The 27,423-nt window shown below is 35.6% G+C and overlaps 1 long non-coding RNA gene across 11 annotated transcripts in view; it reads left to right on the top strand.

Annotated features, from left to right (window-relative positions):
• The window catches only part of LOC120884475 (uncharacterized), a 240,074-nt gene that overhangs the window by 192,041 nt on the left and 20,610 nt on the right, over nucleotides 1-27,423 (top strand). For 3 of the 11 annotated variants that reach the window (XR_013436872.1, XR_013436871.1, XR_013436862.1), the window contains exon 1: nucleotides 6,965-7,057. The exons of the other annotated variants lie outside the window; for them this stretch is intronic. This is a non-coding gene — a long non-coding RNA (uncharacterized LOC120884475). Of the gene's footprint in view, nucleotides 1-6,964; nucleotides 7,058-27,423 lie in introns of those variants that run through there. 11 annotated transcript variants of the gene reach the window in all.

Raw genomic sequence — 27,423 nt, 5'->3', positions numbered from 1 at the left:
ATGATATACAAGATTCTGCCCCTCTGGTGTTCATATTCTAGTTAGGGAGAAAGAAACAGAACCATATACAGTATTATAAGTATATAGTATGTGGCCAATTGGAAATAGTTTTAGAAACTATAGTGATTAAATACCAAGCATGCAATGGTATACCATTACATTATGGAAGATTTTTTAAAATGAGACAGAAAAATATTAATAAGGTGGAAGAAGTATAATACAATATGTGCAGTATTACAACAATAGCTCCCATACCACTGGAAATACATGTAATGCAATATCAATAGTAATTATTCCTAAGTAATTATTCCTTAGAATTATAAATTACATTCATTTTTCTTCAGCTTGAAAATTTTTGTCTTCTAAACCAATGCTGTTCAATGTAAATATAATGCAAGATATATAAACTAGTTAAAAATTTCCCATAGTAATATTATAAAAATTAAAAAGAAAAAAATTATACTTTATTTAACCCAACATATCCAAAATATTATTTTATCGGGTAACCCATGTAAACTTTATTAATGAGATATTTACATATTTTTTACCAAGTCTTCAAAATGAGATGTGCATTTTTGAGTTAATACATCTCAATTTAGGGAAGCTGCATTTTAAGGGCTTAGTAACTGCATGTGGTCAATGGTTTCTCTGTTAGAGCAGTTCTATATTTTCTACAATGGACTTGTATTCTTTTTGTTATGAGAAAAAGGAGCATACAGAAATTTAAAAATAAAGCTTCTGGTGGAGAGGGAGAAACCAAACAAAATGACAGTTGTTACTATGTGTGTAGTAAGAGGAGGAGAAAAATAAGTTTGTCTCTCAGTCCATCTGTGTGGAAGTTAAGCTGAAGCAAAGATTGAGAGGATGAGGAAGACTTTGCTAGGTGGACAAGAGGGTCAAAGGAGCATTATATGCTTAGAAAATGGTTTGTTTCTTCAAGCCTACTGAGGTGAGATCAAGGTGGGACTTGTAAATAGTTTGGGGGACCTGAAATAGTTCAACCTGGCTGAGATGTTGGCTGCTTGTGACATGATGGCAGGAGCAAAGCTTCACAGACCTGTGTTTGACAGAGCATCAAGGACTTTGCAAGCTACAAAGAAATTTGAACTTATTAGAAAGCCACTGTAGGAGTTTGAGCATGAATATGGCATGATTAGACATGTATGGACTTATGACATATACATTTAAAATATATTGACAGCGCTGGATAAGATGAAGGCAGAGGCAAAGAAACTAATTGATGAAATGTTAAAAGTGACAGAAAGTGCAACATTTATAAGATATTTTGGAGATGGGATAAAATGCATTAGTGACTGATTGTAGAGGTTGTTGGTAGGGGAAAAAAAAGAGAAACTTATATGGATAATTCATAGGTCCTGGGGAATAGCACTAAAATATGAGTTTGGAGCTGGCCTCAGTGCCTAAGAGAATCCTGTGTCATTTCCTAAGTAGAACACCAAGGAAGTAATAAATTTCTAAGAAAATGTAATGAATTTGAGTTTATGATCAGTGAGGCTCAAATGCCTTTTAGATATCCAGGTGGACACATTCAGGGAGAAGATGATATAGAATCAGAAGTCTGGTTTCTAGTTCACTTCATTCCCAGATACGCCATTGATGATGGCTTATTATCTTTTATCTTTTTCTCTATAAATTCACCTTTAGGCTCTCATTTGCTTTTTAATTCTCATTCATATAGTAATGATAATAACAGAAAATTTATTAGATGCTTAATCTGCCAAACTCAATTTTAGTGCTTTGTGTGGATCTTCATATTCATTCTTCATAACAATCCTGGGAAGGTTTTTTAGGCAAGAAAACTAAGGCTCAAATACTCAAAGTAATTTGTTCAAGGTCTCACTTCTAATATATGTGAAGCTGGCATTGGTACTCAAGTGATGTAGCTTTTCCTGAGGATTCTCAACTTTGTCTTAGACATAAGATAATTCTGTATCAAGATCTTTCTCTTAAATTTCAGACTTAAATGTCAATGTATTTATGAGGCATTTCTACCATTTGGAGATTAGCACTATAAGCGAAGTCCTCTCCTGAGTAACCACTTACACATCTGGACTTAATCATATATTTCTCTCCCTCCCTTATCCTACATTTGCACTCTTCTGAAACACTTGCATTTCAGCAAAAATAAATGCACAATAGATCTCATGGTTCACCACATGCATCTGTTCTTTGAGATCAAGACATACATTCCACAGCGGCCAGGATTGCTGATTGTTACCCACTTATAGGTGAGAATTTCTGAAGGAATTGCCCTTCACTAGATATTATACTTAGCTACTACCCTGCCTCAGAAGAATCCTGCATCCCATGACTGATCAGTACAAGAGTGCAAGGCCCAGTTCCCTTGCTTCAAAGCAAGAAAACTCTGAGGCCACTCTGGCTCCAGAGCTTCTTTCATAGGACTGGCTGAGTCTGATTTTGGAACTGCATTGCTATTTAACTTCTTTTTCTTCCTAAGCCTATTCCCTTACTCTGGCAAGTATTTTCTTCCAAACAAGAAAATTCATATCCATAAATCTGGATTCAAATCCTTTCCATAAATCTGCATTCAAATCTCCATATCACAGTCTGTTTCCTGAGAAGCCTGACCTAAAATAGTTGATACCAGAGTGATCCTAGGAAGCAGTTCCAACATGAGATATTAAAGCTATATTATCTTTTGGCTGGCTGGCAGTGAACACTCCATTACTGGTGGTAAAGTTTTGATGACCCATGGAATGCTGTAGCAAGGCAAAAGTAAAACCTTTCATTGGTAGTAAAGTGGAATGGGATACTGAAAGAAGATGTCCTGATAGTTTACTATCAGGCATTTGAGAAGTTCTAGGAAAGTAGAAATTATAAAAACCATGGTTCAGGTAGCTTTGGCTGTGTGCTAACAAGACATTGGAAGAAACACAATGAAAGACAGAGATTGATGAATCCTAAATTTAGTGCAAATTGTAAAAGCCAGAGGCCTGAAGGTAGAAAAGGTGAGGACAAAACCCAGAACATGATTCTAAGTGTAGCAGAGTCTTCATGAAGACGACTATGTCAACCCTGGCATATTTGCTTCATCAAGGTCTGGGACTTAATTGGAAAGGCGTGAGCTTCTGACACTTGGAATATTCAAGGTTGATGCATTTGTAAATCTTTATTTCCTCTGAACTCTCAGAAGTGCCTTATTCTTTCATATATTAAAAGATAGCAGTTTCTCTTTGCTTATAATATTGCAAGATAAGATACATTCCACTTTTTTTCCCCCTTTCCTCTTACTTGTCTTCACTTTTCCTCCTGGATACAGGACCAATAACTAGGGCCAAGTCACAACATAACTAGCTAAGAAAGTGTTTGGTCTGTCTACTAGAGGAGGAAAAGAACTATACACAGAACCTAGACAACATGTAGCAGCAGGAACCAGGAGAGAAAATGTAGAAGGATAGGTATTAAAACATAAATATGGATAAGGGGGGGATTTATTGATATATTAACACTATTTATGCAAGATTTAATACCTTGTAAAGAATCTAGTGAAGACTACTAAAGTGCTACTACAATGACACTTAGCAGCTTTAGAAAAGCTATGGCTCACATTAAAACAGCCAGAACATCCATAGAACATGGTTAAGAGGGACCAGAACATTCAGAGAAATGTTCTTCCTAAGTGGATATGGTATGTAAAGCAGAAAATCTGCCTATTAACCAAGTTTCACTTAAGGGCCCACAGGATACTCCATTTACCAGAGTGATAAAGAAAGCTCCCATGAGAGGAAGACCAGCACATAAGGGAAGCTTATAGTGACTGTCCTCACCAGGCCAGGAATGACAGTGGAGGATACAGTTACAGAACTGAGAACCCTGATAGAATTGAAGACGATGCAAAAGTAATAGAGGTTCAGATGTGGCACTTAATTATTGGATGCAATGTGGTCACAATTATCATAATAAGTGGCCATTCTGAGTAATGCTCACAGAGGCCTGATCAGCACTGGTCCAAGGAGATGGTTAATGGAACACAGTGTGACTACAGGAAGCCAATAAGGATGTTTGGTGAATGCACTCAGATGAGAAATAAAAGGAGGTTGAGGGAAATTACTTCAAGGTCAAAATCCTTGTCTAGTTTCAGAAACTGAGTCAATTCTCTGTCTCATATTTTTACTGATTCATAGAGAGGCTGGGTCTACCTGTCCCCATCCCCCCAAAAGAAAACTTGCAACCCCATGTTAAGTATTTATGATAATAATTTCCTCAGTCCTTCCTCAAGGTACTATAACTTGTTGGATGATTATGCCTTGAGAGAATTTCCAGTTAATTTGAATACTGTCGTACATAGATCTAAGCTGACATTAATATTCAAGGACCTCAAGTATCATTGTGGCTTCGATTACAGTAGAAACATACAGGGGTCACTTTAGCATATGAAAGCCTGACCTAACTTCCATTCTACAGTGAGTTCACTGGCTCCATGAACTAACTAGGTGGTCATTTTCCTGGTCCTCAAATATAAAATTGGAATAAACATATTTGGTAGTTGACAGAACAGCTGTATTTGTTTTTTGGACTTTGGACTGAAAAATTTCTCTACCAACCAAACAAGGCTACTATTATATGTGGGAGAAATCTGATGGCTTCATTAAGGGCATCATAGCCTCCATCCCAATCACTAATCTGGTTTCTACAACAAATGATAACAGTGGACTATTATCTAATCAATCAAGTGGTGGCCCTAAGTACAACTGCTATGCTGTAGTGTCTTTGCTAGAGGTGACTAAAACAGCTTCAGATTCATGATATGTGGCCATTATTTTGGAAAATGAGATTTTTTACCATTGTTTTCAGAAACAAGAACCAGAAGCAGAGTATGTTCATGTGGAATGGATAGCAATATATTATGTTCTTGCCCTGAGTTGTTAACTCTCCTGCTCTCTGTCAGAATATAGTCCAAAGAAACATAGACTTTTCTTTCTGCAGAGCATTATCTCCATTCATTATATCAATGATGTCATGTTAATTAAACTAGTTAAAGTGGAAATGGCAAGTACATTGGTGGCCTTGGTAATACCCATATTGTCAAGAGAATGGGTGATAAATCTCATGGAAATTCAGGAATCTGACAAATCTGTTTTTAGATGTATAATCATTTGAGACATGCCAGGATATCCATTCCAAAGAAAAGGAGAGATTAATACCTCTCTTATTTTTCACCTTTAAGGAAAAAAAACACAATAGTTTTACAGCCTCTTTGGTTTCTGGAGACAGTCTATTTTATACCTCAAAATGCTGCTTCAATTCAGTCATCAACAGAAGAAAAGACTACCAACTTTGATTGAGGTCCAGAGCAAGAAAGGGCTCTGTAGCATGTCTGGCACCTATGGTGTTAGATAACAAATGGTAGATATCTGTGATAGGAAAAAATATTGTTTCAAGTTTTGGGTAAAACCCAATTGATACATTACAATGTAGATTCCTGAGATTCTAAGTGCAAGGCTATGCCAGCTGCAGCACAGAGCTAGAGATCAAAGATTAGTAAAATAACTCTTGCCATGCTTCTGGGACTTGGTCAAGGAAAAACATGGTGTATCAATTGATCATAGCCAAATTACTTATTATATACCATCAACCTATTATATGATCCATCAACTCATAAGATTGATCTGAACCAACAGCAATTCATTATAAAGTGGAAGTGGTATTTCTGGAGTCAAGCATGAGCAGAGTCAGAAGGCACAAGTGAGTTGCAGTTGGCACATATCTCCATGTCATCTGCCACTGTGTCACTGGCGCCTCTCCCTCAGTTTACACTTATGACCAACTGACAAAGAATGGGTTTGTGGATGTGTTGGTTATGTATGTGGATCTAAGCTGAGAAAGCACTACTGCTACTCTGTCTACAGCACCAAATACTATCAATGATTAGTGTCAGATAGTCACAACTGTTTCTCCTCTCTTTGGGAAATATAAAATGAAATAAAAGGTCTGGCTGGAAGTAAGAATCAATAGGAACTTGTAGGAAGAACTGCACAGTACAGATGAAGTTGAAATATTTTTGGATCTTATGGTAACAACCAGTAAAGAACATTTACCAAGGAAGAGGCATTAAACAGCCAAGGAGACAAAATGACTCAGCTAGGTGATATCATCCAATTTCTGTTATTGTCCCCACATTGCTGGCATAATGGATGCATTACATTAAGTCATTGCTGAGGGACTGACTCAATGGCACTAGTCCACACTAACTAAGCTATCTCAGCTACTGTTCTCCAAATCCATTTACCTGCTGATTCTTTAACTTGCCAGCAACAGAGATCATTGCTGAATCTGATGCAAGTCCATCCCTTAAAGACACCAGTCAGCCACTGTGGCTAGTGGATTATGTTGGCACCTTTCTCTCCTGGAAATGGTAGTGATTCATATTGACTGGGCAAGAAACATATTCTGGTATCAATTTCTTCTTCCTTGCTGCAGGGCCTTAAGCCAACACCACTATCAGAAGCTTCACAGAAATATTACAGAATATCTTACTCGCACCATATATTGTATAACATAGCCTCAGACCAAACAGTGATGCTGCGGCAGGGCACACATAAACATGTATCTATTGGGTCTGTTACACTGTGCACTATTTGGAAGCTGCAGGTCTGAGAGATGATGAAATGACTTCTGAAAGAGCATCAGGGACTTCTTGCACCATCAGTCTGTGACAGAAAACAGAAGGCAAGTGAACACATGTGAGAGAGCAAGAAAGAAATCCAATTCACATCTTCAAGCCCTTTTATAATCAGCATTAATACAGATCTACACCTCCCATTAGTTCCCATCTCCCAAAGCTGTTCTAATGGAGTTTCTAACACATGTCTTTTGGGGGACACCTTCAAAACAGGGCAGGCTACTGTTACATGATGAGGACTAGGAAGTATAAGTTTTGTTGCCAGGTTATTTACTGATTGTCTCTTGGTACTCTCCTGATTTTGTCAAGAAATGGATGGATGCAGATATCCCAACATGGAATGTTACCAGAGGCCTAAATTCTCAAGGATGATTGTCTGGGAAACCCCAATGGGTAAGCCACCTAGACTAGTAGAAATGCTAAACTACGATGAGAGAAATCTGGATACAGGTGTACAGGAGGGAGACAATGAATGTCTGATTCAGCCATAAGACAAGCTATGTGGAAAGGCTAGTGTCTGTTCTACTCATCATCCTCTTATAAGTTTCCCCAGGAAAAGAGAGTGACTGGAAACTTGAAGGAACTTTTCTCAGGTGGGATGAACTTACTATATGAATCCTGTGAATCCAAGGGTTGCAAAAGTTGGTCTCTCTGGATGCTGTGGCATATACTACCTAGATCCTGTGGGCATACCACCTAGATCCCCTCCTTAGGACTATAGCATCCACCCCCAAGCTACCAACTTGTTGATTGCTGACAATTTACAGATGAAAAAGTTTCTGGATATGGTCTTTGGTTAAAGGGCACTGACTCCTAGAACTCCCATCTGTCAATTTCTCTTTAAGCCTAATCCTAATTCCCTCATTTTTATGGGTATTTCTGGAAAGCCTTCCTAATAAACTACCTGTATGCAAATACCTATGTCAGTATCTGCTTTCCAGATATTCTTACCCTAATGTAAGTGATCTCCTTGCTTTTATATTTCTGAACATAGTTGGGGTGTGTGCTTGGAGTGTCCTTGACCCGGCCTCCTCCTTTTCTAAACTGGTAACTCTCAATCTGCCTCCCATTAGAAGAATTTGTATTGTTTTAAAGAAGTTCGAAGTGCTGGAGATCTGCCCCATAATAATGGAATCAGAAGTCAGAATCTCAAAATATATATATTTCAAAGACTGTTGTTCCTAATATATAATGATTCTTGAAATCTAGTGAGCTTACAAATACAGACATGTTATTTGGGTGACAAACATGTCTTCTGAGAAGTCATACACAATGCAACCACTTAATATTGAGAATTTATCCTTTATGCTTCATTCTTTGCAGGGGCTTGCTACACTCTATTTGAATTGCCTGCTCACTGGTTATTTTTACCCACTGGATTCTGGGCTGCTAGAGAGAGACTGTGTCTTAATATTGGAGTAGCTGTGCTCTCTACCCCATCTGCACAGCTACTCCAATATTAAGACACAGTCTCTCTCTCAGAATACAACAGTCATTAATATGGTATTATGTAAAAATGTGGATGTGTAACCGATGTGATTCTGCAACTTGTATTTGGGGTAAAAAATGGGAGTTCATAACCCACTTGAATCAAATGTATGGAAGATGATATGTCATGAGCTTTGTAATGTTTTGAACAACCAATAAAAAAAAGAAAATAAATAAATAAATAAAACTAAATTAAAAAAAATATTGGAGTAGCTGTGAAGGATAGCCTTAAGTTTGATTATACTTCTTTTCCTTTACATATATTGTTATAGTTTATATGTGGCATCCCCCAAAAGCTTCCATGTGAGACACTGCAAGAAGGTTTAGAGGAAAAATTTTCGGATTCTAATATTAACCTAATCAGTGAATTATCCCCTGATGGGATGAAATGAGTGGTAACTGTAGACAGGTGGGGTGAGGCTAGAGGAAGTGGTTCATTGGGGGTGGGGCTTTGGGGTATATATTTGGAGGATATATATGTATATATTTTTGTATCCAACAGGCAGGCCTTATTCCTCTACCTCCTCATATTCCCTATGCGATCTCCACTTCAGGTAGGGAGAAGCAAGTATTCCCCAAGAGCTAATCCATACAATCCCCATTTTAGTAATTATGCCTTCTATGGTTAAAGTGATTCTCACAAACACAACCAGGTTCTGTCAAGTTTTGAAAATTTATTTTAAATCCCATGATGATTCAATTATTGAATAAGCATGTTTTAAATTATCATATCTGTAAGAGTATGACTGAGTTTTCTTTTCAACTCTGTTTTATACTTGTGCAAACAAGTAAAAGTGGGTCACAAGAGTTAGCATTCACTCCAACAGGTGATTAATAAGTTATTTATATTTGGGAGCTCATATTGGAAGAATTTAACTAAGCACTACATTGGTCATGGTGTAACCAGAGAAACAGAGCCATTAGAATGTGATGAACATGTTTAGTGTATTTTTAATGTTATTTATTTATTTATTGGCATAGGGGATTGAACCCAGGGTTGCTTTATCAGTGAGCTGTACCCCCTTTCTAGGATTACCTGTATGCACCATGGTACCCAGTTAGTGAAATTAAAAAAAAAAAATGATGGTAAGGACTGATTAGGCAAGCTGAAATCTATAATGCAGATCACCAGAAAGAACAGGCTAAGGACTCTCCAGACATAACCTTGTGTTTTTTCCACCACTGTGACAGAATGCCTAAGATAATTAATTTAAAAAGAGGAAAGGTTTATTTTGGTTCTGTTGCAGAGATCCCAATCTATGATAAGTGGGCCCTGTTGCTTTGGGTCTGTGATGAGGCAGGATATCATGGCAGGAAGCATGTAGAAGAGCAAAACTCCTCACTTCATGGCAGCCAGGAAGTAAAAAGAGAAACAGAGGAAGGGGCTTGGGCCCCAATATTCCCTTCAAAGGCATGTTTCCAATGCCTCCTAAATTCCTCTCACTAGGTCCCACATCTTAAATGTAATATCTCCTAACAAAAGCCACTAAGCCTTTAGTACATGGGCCTTTGAGGCCACTTATCCAAACCATAGCAGAGCTGAAACTGCTATTCACAGGTAGAATATCTTCATCAGATAAGCCTTGGTTTTGCTTTTATGACCTTTCAACTGACTGAGTCAGGACTACACAGTTATCTAGGATAATCTCCCTTATTTAAAGTCAATTTATTATGGACTTTAATTACATATACAAGTTTGTTCATGGAAGCACCTGAGTTAGTGTTTAATTGGGTTATTGGGACCATAATCTAGACAAGTTGGCACATCAAAAGATCCTAAAAATCACCATGGAAGAGGCTACAATGATGGTCCACAGTGTTGTCATTGTTATGTCTCTAAGCTTCAGTTTTCTATGAAAAAAGCAGCAATTTGGATATGACTTTTTTGATTTGATCAATATTTATTTGCTGATGTGACAATAATGCACTAGACTATCCACTCTCATTTATTTTGTTAATGAATACTGTTAGTTTTCACTCCATAATATATTGAGAATCCTACTCTTCTTTCCATTTTCTACTATTACCATCTGCTCCAAGTCACTATCTTTTCTTTCTTGGATTATCCTAATAGCCTCCTTAATTGGCCTCCCCGTGTCTCAGTTACACCCCAGTACAATTTAATCTTCTTATTGCAGCTCATGTAATCTTTCTCAAACTCAAGACAGATCATATTCTTCCTCTAGTTAAGACCTCTGAAGGATTTCTTTATCACTCAGAGTGTAAATCCAAGTCTCTTTAGGGACTGTGCATTTCTACATAATCTGAGTCCATTACCTCACTTGTCACCCAACTTTCTTACCTTCCTTTTCTTCAGTTCAGTACCATAGGCCTTCTCATGTTTGCTTCATCACCCAAACACATTCCCTCTGAAAGACACTTGCATAGGCCATTCTCTTTGGCCAGAATAAGAAATAATTTGTTTCCTTACTTCTCTAAGGTGTCATCTGGAATGTCACATTTGTATGGAGGTATTTCTTCATCATCTCTTAATAAATAACTTATTTCTTCATCATCTCTTAATAAATAACTCCCCCTTGCTATTTATTATGATCACACTTTTGTATGTTCTCTCTGTTTTATTCTCCTTTAAATCTATTACTTCCTTATATATTGTCTATTATTTGTGTCTCCCACTAGACAGCAGAGTCTTGGTGTTTTGGGGTACTGTTGTGCCTAGAACAGTACCTGGGTTGTGTTTGGCATTCAAAAGTATTTGTTGAATGAAGGAGATAGGTAAAAATTGTCTACTTATCGAGGGAGTCAGAAAAAAAAATCTGAATCCTGTCTAAGCACAATACGGTGCTTTTGTGTTGAGGAAAAAGAAAGAAAAAGAAATCTTTTTTCTCCATATCAAATTTGGCAGGGAATTCTCAGCTTTTTTTCTTTTTTGAATGGAACTGTGCTGTCATTTCTCCCATGACCATTCATTGAATGGGTGTTTCTATGGTTACCATGTTATTTCTAGTCAGAATGCTGTTGAGGAGAAACCTGAATTTGGTATCTCAGGAAGTCAAGATTCCCTTGACATGCTATAAAGATACTGATGGATTTCCACAAATCAGCTTCCTGCCTCATTCGGCAAATTAGTTGGAGAGGTGGATTGGAAGACATATTTAGGGTTCCACTCGAGTTCTGAAAAATGGCACTGTAGGAAATAAACAAAATGAGCTACCAATATGTTTGCTCAGCAGTGTGATGATCCCAGTGAAATCAATCTAATTTTTTCTTGCTTCCCACTGAGGAGACCCTGGTATTCTAATTGTCGTCATGCCCTCACCTCTGTATCCAATCAAGCTGCAGATTCCTTAAGCTACTTATTTTTTTCTAGTCTATTCTGGGAATAGAAATAAAATTACAGATGAGTGTACCTCTACAGCCTAATTTGTGAATTCACCCCAGAAAACAAATGAAGTATGCCTAATGTTATACATTCAATGAGTACATGGGGATCTGGATGTGCTAGTACAGAACAGAGGAGCTAAGTATACAACTTAGATGCATACCTATCTCCTTAAGCTCAATTTCTACATGCATAACTAGCATAGAGAATTACTAAGAAGACAGAATATTTTATTTCCATCTTCATATATTTTCCTCTTTTTGTATTCCTGCTTCTACCCTAGTTGTTCTACATACTCATCTCCAATCAGGTTGTCATTGCTTATAATCTCCCAAGATGAACTTATATACAGCCCTGTTTTTATTGAATTATGAAAATGTAGAGACATTTCTACAGCTATACAGATAACTTCATATAATCTTTAAAATATAAAACATTGCAGAATGCAAATTAATTTGCATATGTATGACCCAAATAAAACAACTCTTTCACGTCCAGTTCCAGCTTTATAAGAAATGCAAAGCCAGTGTCAACATAATCAGTGAAAAGTAATTTAGCTTCTGTTGAAATTTTCTCAAATACGGCAAGAGAAATACATTTAAAGCACAGAGCAACATATTTTTATTTTGAACCTTGCTGGGTTTCTGTTTGCTAGTTTTCTCTCTATAGACTAACTCTCCTTGCTCAAGCCCTATTGCTTACCAAAATGTTTTTTAATTTTTTTTCAGGACTTAACCATTTCTCCCAGAGAACACATTATTCTTGAAAAAGCAAGCTTTCCTTTTTATTCATTCAACACAATTTTATTGAGCATATACTATGCATTCTAAAAGGAAAAAGTACTGTTCTCTAATATTATGAAAAACCAACATATAATGTTTGCAACATAAAGAAAAATAGAAAGATATGCTATAGTCATTATAACATCAGGCAAGATGTGATACATGTTGGGAATCAAATAAATACATGAAGTCAAAAAAGGGTTTCTGAACTTTCTGGATAGCTCAATTCCTTATTTCCCTAGTGAATAGTTTTATTGATTTTTTTTCCAGCAATTTTTATTTTTTATTTTGAGACAAGGTCTTACTAGGTTGCTTACAACCTAAGTTACAGAGGCTGGCTTTGAACCATTTTTCCTACACTGCCTTCTAAAAACTGAAAATAATCGAAGGCACCAATCTAACCTGGTCTAAAACCTGCTTTTTGTTAATATATTTCAGGACAAAATTGCTCTGTCTTTCTGATATAGGTCATTAGCTTCTTGACTAAGAATCATGCCTTTTTCTAAGTCTATCCATGCACCAAGAACCTGATATTTCACAAATAATAAATAAAAAATGGCGATGACTGCCTGTCTGAGTCTTCAATGATCCACTCACTAACTTCTGAAACACATCTTTTATTTCTTCTCCTAGAGAATATGGCACATACTTCTCAGATCAATTGAAAAAGTTTGACAGTTTCTAACCAACATTTTAAAAAGGCTGAATGAAAATAGATAGAATAGGTGATTAGGTGAAGTGATTTCCTGAGACTATAAAGATTGAGTATAAAGAAATATGGCAGCTCATCTGGGCCAAAGAAAGATTCAGCTGTTTGGATTCTTATTTAATCAAATATGGATGAAAAGGAAATTTTGCCTAACAAAATGGACTGAGTCATACACAGTTGGCTCTCGGGCATATCACTTCCAGAATGTGACTTGGGATCTACATTTGCAATTTTTCTTAGAGAAAATGGCCTTAGACTCTCAAACCCTCTGTAGGATATCACTGATTTATTTCCCAAAGGATGAAATGAGAATGTTTAAAGGACTACAGTGTTCATGGCAGAGTTTGGAACCTCTGATGGGAGGAAATTGCATCAAGTCCCACAGAATAGACAGAATAAATCTGAACACATACTATGTGATCATTTTCTGACTTCACATTGGCATCAATGTCATGGTTGTTTCATTCTGGAGTCTTGACTTTGGGGTAGACAACTTCCACATGAGGCTAGCCTAGCTATTAAAATGTTAGTGTCATAGTTTGAATCTTGAATGTCCCCCCAACTTCCATGTGTCAAGGCCTTTGTTCCCAACCTGTGTCATTGGGAAGTAGTAGGTGTGGCCTAGAGGAAGGAAGTTGGGTTATAGGGACCCCAGATGGACCCTCTTCTTCCTTTCTCTTTTTGTATCCTGGCTCCCATAAAGTGAGCAGCTTCCTGTGCTAAATGCTGTCACCATGATGTACTGCTTTGCCAAAGGCCTAAAAGCAATGAGGCCAACCAACTATGGATGGAAACCTCCATAATTGTGAGCACAAATAAATCTTTCCTCTTTATAAGCTGAATATATTGGGTATTTATTATAATAATAGAAAGCTGATTAACACAGATGCTATGTAGACAGAAAACCAAATTTTGGATTTAGAGATATAAATTTTAAATTATTAGAGAAAAATTTAGACTAATACCTCATTGCTTCTAAATTGCTGTTTGGCCTCAAATAATCAAGCATTTAACTTTCTTACTGAGTTTATCAGTTTTATTTATTTAATTGCCCTTATTCAAATTAAATATGATTAACATTGGGACTCTTTCTTCATCTGTTTTTTTTTTTTATTGCTGCTACTGGACATTTGACTATACTTATAATCCAAACTCCCCAAGCTTATGTAGGCTTATATTCATAGAGTAACTCTCATAATTTGACCACACAGATAGATAAATAATTTTTTAAAAATCTTCTTTCTATATTAGATCATAAAATAACATTCAGATTTAATAACTCTCATTTTGATTTCAAAAGTTATAAAATCATAACCCTAGTATATATACTTTAATTTGTATGTAGTAATTTGTATAAAGTAATAGAACTTAGATGTACAGATTTTCAGTAATGATGACACAGAACTTTGTATATGTAGTTACAGTGAGAAGGTATTTAGGCTGCTACCAATTCCAGGTTTGCTGCACAACATTTGTAAATAGCTCAGGAAAGCACACTTAAGGCCTATGTATCCCCGAGGGGTCCTTTCCCACTAGGACACCATGAGCTATGTGGCATCAGGAACTGCAGGTTGGGTAGAAAGAGCAAATGTCTACAAGTTCACTTCTTCTTAAAGTAAGGTTTGATATCAACTTGTGGTTGATAACAATGACATGAGAAATAGGATGTTTAATAAAGTTTGTTTTGATACTGTTTGATTAATATAAGAGTTTTGGGGTCACTCTGCTAGATTACTATAGAGTTTTGGGGTGTCCCTCTGCTAGATTACTATGGGCTGGTGCTTCAGGTCACATCAGTTGGCAGGAGGATGTCTTGATATTCTTCACATGCAGTTTATAGATGGTTGAAGATTCACATTGGAATAGTCCATTTGTTTCTAGATAAAAGAGAAGCACAACAACCTCTCAGGTTGAGAACAGGTACCAGGCAGCATTGAGAAGAATTAAGTCAATAGCTTTAATTTCAATAGAAACAGCCCGTTAGGTAGATGAAATGGCTAAGGGTTTTATGATAATGGTTATATTTTAAAAAACAAGTATCAGACAATAGTTTTCTCTGTGCAGTCACATAGCCATACAATCTGGGTTAGTGACATTTGATTGAATTTATTTTGTGTGAATTTGACTCAGACTAATAATTTTTTTTTTAAAAAAAGGTCTCTAATAGTAGTTAAAAAAAATCTTTACAAGTGACATTTGGGAAAGTGCCCCAAAAGATGCTCCACCAAAACTATTTTATTGTTTGTATTTGCTAATATTTGTCAACTAGAAGAAAATTGAACTAATTTTCAAACACTTTGCTATTTCTTATTACCAAATTTTATTCTCTTTGTTTTTAGGCCTAGCCAAAAGCCAGAAGAGATTAAACATATAATATAGCCCAAAGTTTCATAATACATGAAATGTACAGTTTATTACTTCCAAGGATCTGTAATATTGTTCCAGTTTTCTTAATAATGCCTGCAGCTGACCCTATTAAATAGTGCTGCACCTGCCAACATTCCTTCCCAACTCTGCCATCCCACTGGCCTTGCGGCCTTCTCAGGATTCCCATGAAACCTAAGATGTAATTACCTCTTCTTATAAACTCCCAGAAAGTTCATAGGGTTTATTCATTTATTGAACAGATATTCATTGAGCGCCAGACATGGGGCATACAGCACTGAACAAGACGTCAAGTTCCCTGCCCTCCTGGAGCATTCATTCTAGAGGGAATTTAAATTAAACCAGTCCTCCAAAGACTGTGAACCTGAATCCTGCAGAGGCCTGAATAGGATTCTTAGTATTATTCAATAATCTGCAAAACAGCTGATCCCAAATCCATCTCAAATCCTATTTTCTTAGAGTGTGGGGACTCTAAAGGGACTGGAGATTGGAAATCTTATCTTGCTTGCAATGGGTAGAGGACACAATATAGTATTACTCTCCCTTTTAGTTTCATGTTAGCTGAGGGATATGGACGAATGTTCCCTAGATAAAATAAAATGAAATGCAACAAAACAAAAGACAGTATCAAAACAAACTTTATTAAACATTGTGTTTCTCATTATAGTTCTAGGTATAATACAGGTATACTGCATAGACTGTCCTTGCCTTCCAGGATCTTAACAACAATTAGTTTATCTGAAAACACAACCCAATTATGCTTGATTGTGAGACCTGGCAACTCTAAAGAGATCTGAGTATGGAATACAATGACTTACAGTTTATTTGTGCAATATTTATCCCTGCACAGATCAAATTACCTGAAATTGACCATTGGTTATAGCGCCCTTGTCAGATGTTTTTATAATAACATCAAATATGTCTTCTGTATAGACTTCCTTCTGCAACTGTCTCTAGATTGAATTCATAACTTAAATTAATACAAAGAGTTTCTTTCTTTCTTTTAGTTTAGTTTTAATTCCCTGTAAAACAGACTATCAAAGAATTTGAGATTTTATAATGTTGTTTTCAATTTTTTTTAATAAATTCCTGGCAGCCATAAAATCTTTAAGCAAAAGTTGCTTTTTTTTGTTCTGAATTTCCTACCTTTGTTAATACAATAATCTTTATCAAAATAGGAAAGAGAGGCATTTTAAGAGAGAGAAACAGCTTGAGATAAAGTTGTGAGCAATTTTGCTATACAAATGACAACAGGAAGATTTTGCCAATGGATAAAAAGGTAAAAACGCTGATCAAACTACAAACTTCTATGAAGATTCAGGTGTGGGAGTGGCCACTACTCACATATCTCCTAAAAGTTTTTGGGAAACTATAAAAGCCTTGTAAATATATGTTGCTGGGAAAAAATGTAGGGACATTGGAAAGAATTTTTAAAGGTTGACAATATCTAAGTTTTAAATTTATGGTCCTTTGATCCACAACTTGAAATTTGCTCGTTAGACATTTAAGTCTTAGAAGAACTGTCTTTTACCACTTCTAAGTCTAAACTCTACCTGCTCTACCAGAGTATCACATTAGCTCCTGCCATTGGCAAATGGTTAAGATTTTTCTTGGATGGTGATTTTGCAAAGAACCTTTCCTTATTGATCTGGCCGTGTGTAACACAAAGCCACATTAAGTCTCTCCTATGGTCAATCTTTGCTCTATTAATGTCTCCTCATTGGCGGTCTAGAAGACAGATATTACTTTACTGGTGCAAGAAAACTGTCTTACAGAGACAGCTGCCTTTCACAGAACTAGGCATCTGTGAGCTTGTGGTCAACCCAATTATAACACAGGCTAGACAGGGCACCTTAGGTTGGCTCTGGTGAATGGGCCAGGAAGAAAAACTATAAATCTTTATTATCAATCCTGGTTGTTGGACAGAAGGGAAAAAGACCCCTAACCCTATCCCAATTTTCTTTTTCATTAGCCTCTTGATACTATCTCCTGAATAACATTGAAAGTAAGCAGCCTATAAATATTGTACAAGTCCCCAATACTAAAAGCTGATAAAGTTTATTGTACTTATAAAATAAATAGAAGGAAATGCTTTCAGTTTCCTCTTTACAGGTCTGTGGGGAGATCCCAGGTATAATTTATTGCTTCAATTTAAAAAATGTAGCCTCTCTTTCTTGCTCCTTTTCTCTGTCTTGTGTTTTATGTCTCAAACACAACACATATGTAATCATGTACTCAGATATTACCAAGATTTCTGTTTCAGACTCTTATTTTCATTGCATCTCTTTAATTACCTCTTTAAAGACAATTCTCTCATGACTTTTCATTTTTCTCCATTTCTTTTCCTATTCTTTCAGGATTCTTTTAGTTATTATAGAAACTGTTCTTTCATTGTGTCTAAGCTTCCCCCTATTCTGTTTCTACTCCTGAGTAATTGCCTACATACTCATGCTTTCATGAATTTATAAGATTAACCACAGCCAGTACTCTGAAACTAAAAATGAAAACTGTTTATTCTGGTAATGCTAACCCAGACTTTGTTATTACTTTATATGAAGAGGAATCTTCTGAGTATATGATGACTAGAATCTGACTTTCAAAAGCATACAAAATGCGGAGGTGGGGTTAAGCCTCCACTCCCACCCCCCGCCCTAAAAGCTCTCCTTTTGGATTAACCTGTATTGTTCATAGGTTCTGGAAATCTGGTCTTTCACTGGACATAAAAATGGCAAAAGCTGTGGGGATCATCTGGTATGATATCTTCTTTCATTTGCACCACTTATGGGTCTATGATTTCTGAGGTGCTGCATTTTGAAAACAAGTTTAGACTTGAATTAACACCCTGTATTTTTGGAATCAATGTGCATTTAAACTTTCCTTAATTAATTACACTTCACACAATATCCTACCAGGAAGAGGTGGCAGCAGTATCTTAGTTTCAGGATGCAATGGGAGAGAATAATGCTGAGTTCCTTTATTTATCATAGAGACCAACTGAAAAGGAAGCCATTCAACATTAGACACTTCAGAAGTTCAAAGTTTTGCCAAGCAAGGCTAACACAATGTAGAGGTGTCTTTTCAAGAAGGTTTTTATATTCATATATGGAAGGGCACATGAAAAATAATAAACACTTTAGAGAATTAAGTACCTTATTTGCTATTATTTTAAAATAATAATACCTGATATTTATTAGGGCCTATTATGCCACAAAAGTTGAGATGCATTACAAATATTTTCTATTTTGAATTTCCTAATAAAGCTGCATAATAAACCATTACTTCCAGTTTACAAAAGAGAAAAATGGTGTTGAGTAGGTAAAGTAACTCACTCAAGGTCACCTAGGTAATGAATGGTGGAAACAAGTTTGTATCTCAGCTTGTCTTAACTCCAAATCTGTGCTTTAACAAAAAGTAATTTTAAAGTTCTATTTTAAGTCAGAATACAGTCTTTGTGTGGTGACTGTTTTTAAGACTATAACATTTCAGAGTTGTTTGCTTTTTCATATTTTGGTTTTTGTTGCAGTAAGAAAAATCTAGATAACACTTTGCAATGCTTGAACTTTCATTAAAAAGGCATTATACTCTTGCATAGCTCAGAGATGATATAAGCAGAAAATATTCATAACTAAACACATTATAAGCTGATTTTATATTAGTATGCAGAATTTTATTTTTATTTCTAAAACTTAAGAAGCAATTTTCCCCCTTAACTTTGGAGGTAGAAAAATCTCTGTAATCTACATCAAAATATTTTGTTTATCTAGTCCAAGGAATAGCTCTGCTTAATGATGTTCTTATAGATGTATGAATTTAAGTGAAAAAAATAAAGCTATTTAAATTTAAACTTTTGGTTTAAATAGTGTTGTTAGTCTCAAACAGCATTGTTGAGTAGTGTAAGTACAATATTTCTTGATAAATTACCAAACTTCTAAATTAGGTAGTCAGTGACTTGTGCAGTCTGGTCCAAATCTATTTTTCTTCCCTATAACACAGTATTATACTTCAGCCAAACTAGTTTCCAGAACAGTTTTCTTCCATTTGGAGTATCTTCTGTCTTGCTAATCTCTCTATTAATGAGAATTCTCTACAGAGAAAGAATGGAGAGAATAGACAGATGTAAATGTGTGTGTGTGTGTGTGTGTGTGTGTGTGTGTGTGTGTGTGTTGTAAGAGGGGATGTATTAGGGAAATTGACTCACATGAGTATGGAGGCTAAAGATTTTCCCAACACATAACTGCAACATGGAGACCCTGGGATGCTGGTAGTCAAAGCCTGACTCAGTTGAAGTCTGTTTTTTAATGGGTCATGCTTTTGTATTATATTTAACATTTCATTGCCAAGCCCAAGGTCTCCAAATTTTGCTCTAATATTTTTTCCATAAATTTATAGTTATGGATTTCACATTTAAATGTATATTCCCTGTTGGATTAATTTTTCTTAAAAGCATACATTCTGCGTTTAAATTAATGAATATTCAAATGAGCATCCAATTATCCAGCAATATTTGTTCAGGAGGCTATATGTTCTCCATTGAATTGCCTTTTTGTCTTTATCAAAGACCAGATAACTGTGTGTGTATGTGGTGGTGATGGTGGGGCGGGGGAGGGGTATCTTTTTCTAAACTCTGTACTTTGTTTTATTGATCTATGTCCTTGCTCTTTCAAAAATTCCACACTGTCTTGATCACTAGTGTTGACATTGGGCAGCATCAGTCTTCTGCCTTTGCTTTTCTTCAGTATTACAATGGCAATTCTGGGTCTCTTGCTTTTCTATATAATATGGTTTGAATGTATCTTCCAAAATTCATATGTTGGAAACTTACTCCACAGTGCAGCAATATTGAGAGTGGTATTGACTCTCCAGCTAGGATAGTAGATTTGTCTTTTTCTTCTTGTAGCTCAATCTAGTTTTTTCCTCATGTGTTTGGATACCCAGGTACATAGACATTAAGAATTATTAGGTCTTCCTGGAGAATTGACCCAGTTACCACTTATAATATCTCTCTTTAGCTCTGTTATTTTCCCTTTTTCTGAAGTCTGCCTTATCTGAAATTATTATAGCTACTTCTACTTTCTTATCTTTCTCTACCCATTTATAGGTTAAAAAGCCAATTTGTGTGCTTATATTTAAAGTAGGCTTTTTAATGACAACATATGTAATTGGGACTAGTTTTTTTTTTAATTTTTTATTTTTTTTATTGGTTGTTCACAACATTACAAAGCTCTTGACATATCATATTTCATACATTAGATTGAAGTGGGTTATGAACTCCCAATTTTACCCCAAATGCAGATTGCAGAATCACGTCGGTTATACATCCACAATTTTACATAATGCCCAATTAGTAATTGTTGTATTCTGCTAACTTTCCTATCCCCTACTATCCCCCCTCCCCTCCCCTCCCCTCCCTTCTTCTCTCTCTACCCCATCTACTGTAATTCATTACTCTCCTTGTTTATTGGGACTAGTTTTTAATTACTCTAACAACCTATCTTTAGTTGATGTGTTTGGGTCATTCACATTTTTTTTTCATTTTTAAATTTGCTGCTTTTAGTTATACATAACAGAATTTCTTAACATACCATACATACATGGAGTATAACTTATCATTCTTGTTGTTGTACATGATGTGGAGTGACACTCATGTATTCATATATGAACACAGGAAAGTTATGTCCAATTCACTCTACTGTCTTTCCCATTCTTATCCCCCTCTCTCTTCCCTCCATTTCCCCCGTCCAATCTGGTGAACTTCTAATCCACCCACCCGCCCACCCGTTGTGAGTCAGCATCTACATATCAGAAAGAACATTAGCCTTTGGTTTTTTGAGACTGGCATATTTCACTTAGCATAATGGCCTTCAGTTCCATCCATTTACTAGCAAATGCCATAATTTCATTCTTCTTTATGGCTGAGTAATATTCCATTGTGTTTTTGTACCATATTTTCTTTATTCATTCATCTATTGAAGGGCAACTAGGTTGCTTCCATAGTCTAGCTATTGTGAACTGAGCTGCTATAAACATTTGATGTGGTTGTGTGACTACACTATGCTTATTTTAAGTGCTTTGGATAGGTACTGAAGAGTGGGATAACTGGGTGCAATTATGGTTCTGTTCCAAGGTTTCTGAAGACTCTATATATTGCTTTCCTGAGTGATTGCACCAATTTGCAATCCCACCAGCAATGTATGAACGTACTTTTTCCCCACATCCTTGCCAACATTTATTGTTACTTGTATTCTTGGTAATTGCCATTCTGACTTGAGTGAGATGAATTGACAATATTGATTATGCTTATCCAGTGTAGTTCTAATTTGCATTTCTCAAATTGCTAGTGATGTTGAACATTTTTTCTACATTTGTTGACTGATAGTATTTCTTCTACTATGAAGTGTCTGTTCAGCTTCTTTTCCCAATTATTGATTGTGTTATTTGTTATTTTGATGATAAGGTTTTGAGTTATTTATATATCCTAGAGATTAATTCTCTGAGTTGCAGGTGGCAAAGATTTCTCCCATTCTATAGGCTATCTCTTTACATTCTTGATTTGAATAATTCTTGATATGAAGATTCTTTGCTTTGAAGAAACTTTTTAGTTTGATAATGTCCCATTTATTCTTTTAAATTTTTTTTAGTTATTGATAGACCTCTATTTTATTTATTTATATGCAGTGCTGAGAATCAAACCCAGTGTGTCACACATGACAGATAAGTGCACTACTGCTGAGCCATATCCCTAGCCTCCCATTTATTCATTTTTTAATTTTACTTTTTGCACTTTAGGAGCCTTGTTGAGAAATTTGGTTCCTAAGTAAACATGATGGAGATTTGGGCCTACTTTTCCTTCCAATAGGCAAAGGGTCTCTGGTCTAATGACTAGGTCCTTGATCCACTTTGAGTTTTATGCAGGGTGAGAGAGAGTAGTCTAATTTCATTTGGTTACATATGGATTTCCAGGTTTTCCAGTATCATATGTTGAAGAGGCTATCTTTTCTACAATGTATGTTTATGAAAACTTCATTTAGTATGAGATAACTGTATTTATGTTGATATGACTCTGTGTCTTCTATTCTGTTGCATTGGTCTTCATGTCTATTTTGGTGCCAATATCATGCTGTTTTTGTTATTAAAGCTCTTTAGTATAATTTAACATCTGGTATTGTGATGCCTCCTGCTTCACTTTTCTCACTAGAGATTGCTTTGGCTATTCTGGGCCTCTTATTTTTCCAAATAAATTTCATGACTTTTCTATTTCTATAAATATCATCATTGAAATTTTAATAGGAATTGCATTAAATCTGTATAGCACTTTTGATAGTATGGCCATTTTGACAATATTGATTCTGCTTATCCAAGAACATGAAAGATCTTTCCATCTTCTAAGGTCTTCAATTTCTTTCTTTAGTGTTCTGTAATGTAGAGGTTTTTCACCTCTTTTGTTAGATTGATTCCCAATTCTTTTTTTTGTGTGTGTGAATGTGATAGTTTTCCTAATTTCTCTTTCAGTTGATTCTTCATTAATATATAGGAATGCATTTGACTTGTGGGTGTTAATTTTATATCCTGCTGTTTTGCTGAATTCATTTATAGTTCTAGACGTTCCAGGTTTTTTTCCCCCAGTCTTCTAAATATAGAATCATGTCATAGACAAATAGAGTTCTTCTTTTCCTATTTGTATCCCTTTAATTTCTTTCCTCTGTCCAATTGCTCTGGATAGAGTTTCCAGGACTATTCTGAATAGAAATGATAAAAGAGGGCATCCTTGTCTTGTTCAAGTTTTCAGAGGGAATGCTTTCAATTTTTCTCCATTTAGAATTATGCTGGCCTTGGGTTTAGCATATATAGCTTTTATACTGTTGAGGTATGTTCCTACATCCCTAGTTTTTCTAGTGTTTTGAACATGAAGGAATGATGAATTTTGTCAAATGCTTTTTCTGCACCTATTGATATAACCATGTGATTCTTTAAAAAAAAAAACACACATTAGGGGTTGGGGATATAGCTCAGTTAGTAGAGTGCTGCCTCACACACACAAAGCCCTGGGTTCAATCCCCAGCACCAAATAAATAAATAAATAAAACATTAAATTGTATGTTTTATTTATTTATTTGTTTTTTTATGTGGTGCTGAGAATTGAACCCAGTGCCTTGCAGGTATCATTCTGTAGTACTGTGTTGTCTATTTGATTCTGAAAGTTGAGAAGAATTTGTTTGATGTATGTAGATCCTCCATTGTTTGTGCCATAAATATTTATAATTGTTATATCTTTTGATATATAATTACTTTTAGGAAGTATGAACTTTGTTCCCTCTGACTAACTATGGCTTGAAACCCACTTTATTTGATATGAAGATAGAAACCTCTGCTTGTTTATGAGATCCATGTGAGTGGTATGTTTTTTTCCCATTCTTTTACATTTAGTATGTAAATGTCTTTGCCTATAAGGTGAGTCTCTTGGAGACAGCATATTGTTAGGTCTTGTTTTTTAATCTAGTCTGCCATCTTATTTCTTTTGATTGATGAGTTTAGGCCACTTACATTCAATGTTTTTATTGAGATATGATTTTTATTCCCTGTCATTTTTATTTATTTATTATTTTAAATTTGAATTTATTTCTCTTTGGTTGACTATTTTCCTAGTCAACCTTTTGCAGATTTTCACTTTAATTTTTCATTCCTTCTTCATAAAATATTTTATCGAGTATGTTTTGTAAAGCAGGCTTTTTAGTTGTTTATCATGGAAGATTTTTATTTCATCATCAATTTTGAAGCTTTATTTTGTTGGGTATGGTATTCTTGGCTGGCATCCATTTTCTTTTAGAGTTTAATATATATTATTCCAAGTCCCCCAAGCTTTGAGTGTCTGGGTTCAGAAATCAGCTGAGATGCAAATTGGTTTCTTTCTAAATGTGTCTTGTTGTCTTTCTCTGGCAGCCTTTAAAAATTCTATCCTTATCCTGTATATTAGACATTTTCTTATTGATATGCCTTGGTGTGGGTCTGTTGTAATTTTGTATATTTGATGTCCTGTAAGCCTCCTGTATCTGATTTTTATTTTATTCTTTAGTTTTGGAAAATTTTCTGAGATTATTTCATTGAAAAGATTGTGCATTCCTTTCATTTGTATTTCTAAGCTTTCATCTATCCCAATAAATCTAAAATTTTGTCTCCTCATGTTATCCTCTATTTCTTGAAATTTCGCTTCAAGGTCTCTTAACATCTTTTCTCCATGGTCAACTTTAGTTTCAAGATTATATATTTTGTCTTCATTGCCTGAAACTCTGTCTTGCCAGTGGTGTAGTGTGTTGGTGATGCTTATCATTGAATTTTCAATTTCCTTTATTGATTCCTTCAATTTGAGGGTTTCTGCTTGATTTTTTTTTCAGAATCTCTATCTCCTTATTGAAGTGATCTTTCACTTCCTGTATTTTCTCTCTGATATTACTCCTTATATTGCTCTTTACCTTGCAGTTTAGTTTAACTATGTACAATCTAAAATTCTTCTCTGACATTTCTTCCACTGGGGTAGTGATGAATTCTGTTATCGAAGTATCTTGGTTTGTTTGAGTTGATTTGTTCCCTTCTTTTTTCATGTTGTTTGTGTGTCTACCATCCAACAGTATGGATATGAAGCAGTAGAGTTTCTACCCCGTAGACTTATAGTGTCCTTGAAGATTTCAAGTATCTTACCATTTAGGGAGAGACAAATAATAAGAACAACCAATGCAAACATTATACAACATTAAACCAAATAATTCCTGCTATGATGTCTACAACATTGTCACAATAAACAGAAATGATATGATCAGTTATTGCCTACAATAAAAACAGTAAGTTTGAAAAATCATTTATAATTTAAAATGGTGGAGAAGAAGAGAATAGAAGTGATGTAGGATGTGATGATTATGAGGGAAGAGGAGAGAGAATAGGAGTAAAAAATTAAAGAGTTAAAGAGAGAACAACAGAGATTGGTTGTTATCAGAATAAAAGAAAGAAAGAGATTCAAGGGAAACAAATAAGTGAGATCAAATAATATATGAAGTAAAAACTTAAAAAATTAAAAATTAAAAAAAAATACAAAACAGGACTGAAATATACTAATCAAACTTCCTGGTCCTCAAAAAAAAAAAAAAAAAAAAACAACTGATCCATGAAAAATAACCATTTGAAAAATGCTGGCAATGAGAAAAGATAAATGAAATAAAATAAAATAAAATAAAATAGATGAGTATGTAAAAATATCCATGAACCATTAAGGTCACAGTTAAGCAGAGAAAAGGAAAAGTTGGAAAAAAAAATCTCAATGATAAGTTAAAGAATTTTTTCTGTTGGAGTTCAAAAGATTCTCAGCTTCCTTTCTCCATAGTTAGGTGGGGTTCTCTGGAGCTGATACTTGTTTGACCCTCAGGGTGGGGTTGCTATGGTGAGAGAGGTATTCTTGAAAACAGAACTTTTAGAGTGAGCGGTTAAGCTTAGGTAGGCTCTTCACTGGATGCAAATTGGTCTTGATATTTTAAATCAGTGTACCTCTAAGGCCCAGCAATTGCCCATCCATGCTGGAAGACTGCACCCCAGGATTTCCTCTGGGTTCCACTTGTGTGGTGGAGGAGCCAATTCTTAGTCCAGTATGTCACCTTTAGCCCAAGTTTTGTGGTCTTGGGTTTGGACTCCAGTCTTTTCCACCCACTGCCCTTTCAAATTCCTAGCCAGGCACATTTCTCCCAGCTAGTTCTGCAAGCAGCTGGATTAGAGGGAGAGCTGGGTGGGTGACTGCAACCAGTTGTCCCCTGTATAACCCTGTTTCCATGTTTAATTTTCTCCAACACTCAGTCACACTCTATGTCATGCAGTGTGCATTTGCCAGGCCTGTATTTCAGGCCAGATTTGAGTTTTCTAGGGCTTGGCTCCCTCAGCTGCTTGTCCCTGTGCTGTGTCTGCAAGAATGGTTTCTTCTTCTGTCCTCTGCAGGCTGCTGAGAGTGATGTGGTTTCATTTCCACACAAGGCTTTTGTGCAGTGCACCTTTCAGTTTAGTTGGGCAGTGTCTCTGATTTCTAAATTCTATGTACCTGGACACACCTTAGTTCTCCTAAAAATGCAGTTTCCTTTAATTCCCTTTTTCCTCCACTGTGCTCACTGAGGGACCACTCTAGCTAATGCCTCCGGCTATGGCAGCAGCTATGATGCTGGAGATTTCATCCTCATTTTACTATATCTAACCTCCTGAATCCCTTATCTGCTGTGAGTGTCCAGTATTAAATTCCAGGAAAGTCCACAACCCCCTCCACACACACATACCCTTTTTTTTTCACTCACCTCCTTGCTGAGAAGCTGCCTGTCTGCTATCTTGGTTTCATGCCACAAAGCAGCCAGAAAAGCAAAAACCTGCTCTATTCCACCATTTTGAAACATCCTGGGTCATTCACATTTAAATTGTTTATTGATATATCTAGATTAACATCTGACATGTTTATAACTGTTTTCTTTGTTCTTTTATTTTCTTCCTGTTTTGTGCCTTTTTATTTCAATTGATCATTTTATATGATTTTAATCTCTTATTCTATTTAACTTCATATAATTTTTATTATGTTTCCTTTGAGTTTACAACATATATTTACAACTACTCTAGATATATCTTAAAGCAACACTACACTGCTTCACAGTTATGCAAGTAACTTTTAACAGTGTATTCTCAGTTTTTCCCTCACATTTCTTATGAAAACCATTTCTGTATTAATTTCCTATGCCATGGTTGTATAAAACATTCTTATTATTATAACTTAACAGTTATCAGAGTAATTAAGAATATATAAGAAAGCTTTTATTCTCTTTATTTCATCTCCAATGTTCTTTTTCCCTTTATGTTGATTGAGCTTTCTGACTTATACTATTTTCCTTCTCTTTAAAGAACTTTTAATAGTTCATGTAGAACAGGCCTGCTGTCAATAAACTCCTTAAGTGTTTGTTTGTCTGAGAAAATATTTTTCCTTCATTTTTTAGGACATGTTCACTGTACAGAGAAATCTATATTGTAATTACTTCTTGTAATA

The sequence above is a fragment of the Ictidomys tridecemlineatus genome, chromosome 3 (genome assembly GCF_052094955.1).
Source record: "Ictidomys tridecemlineatus isolate mIctTri1 chromosome 3, mIctTri1.hap1, whole genome shotgun sequence".
NCBI lineage: Eukaryota > Metazoa > Chordata > Mammalia > Rodentia > Sciuridae > Ictidomys > Ictidomys tridecemlineatus.
This window is presented reverse-complemented; position numbering and strand designations above follow the sequence as displayed.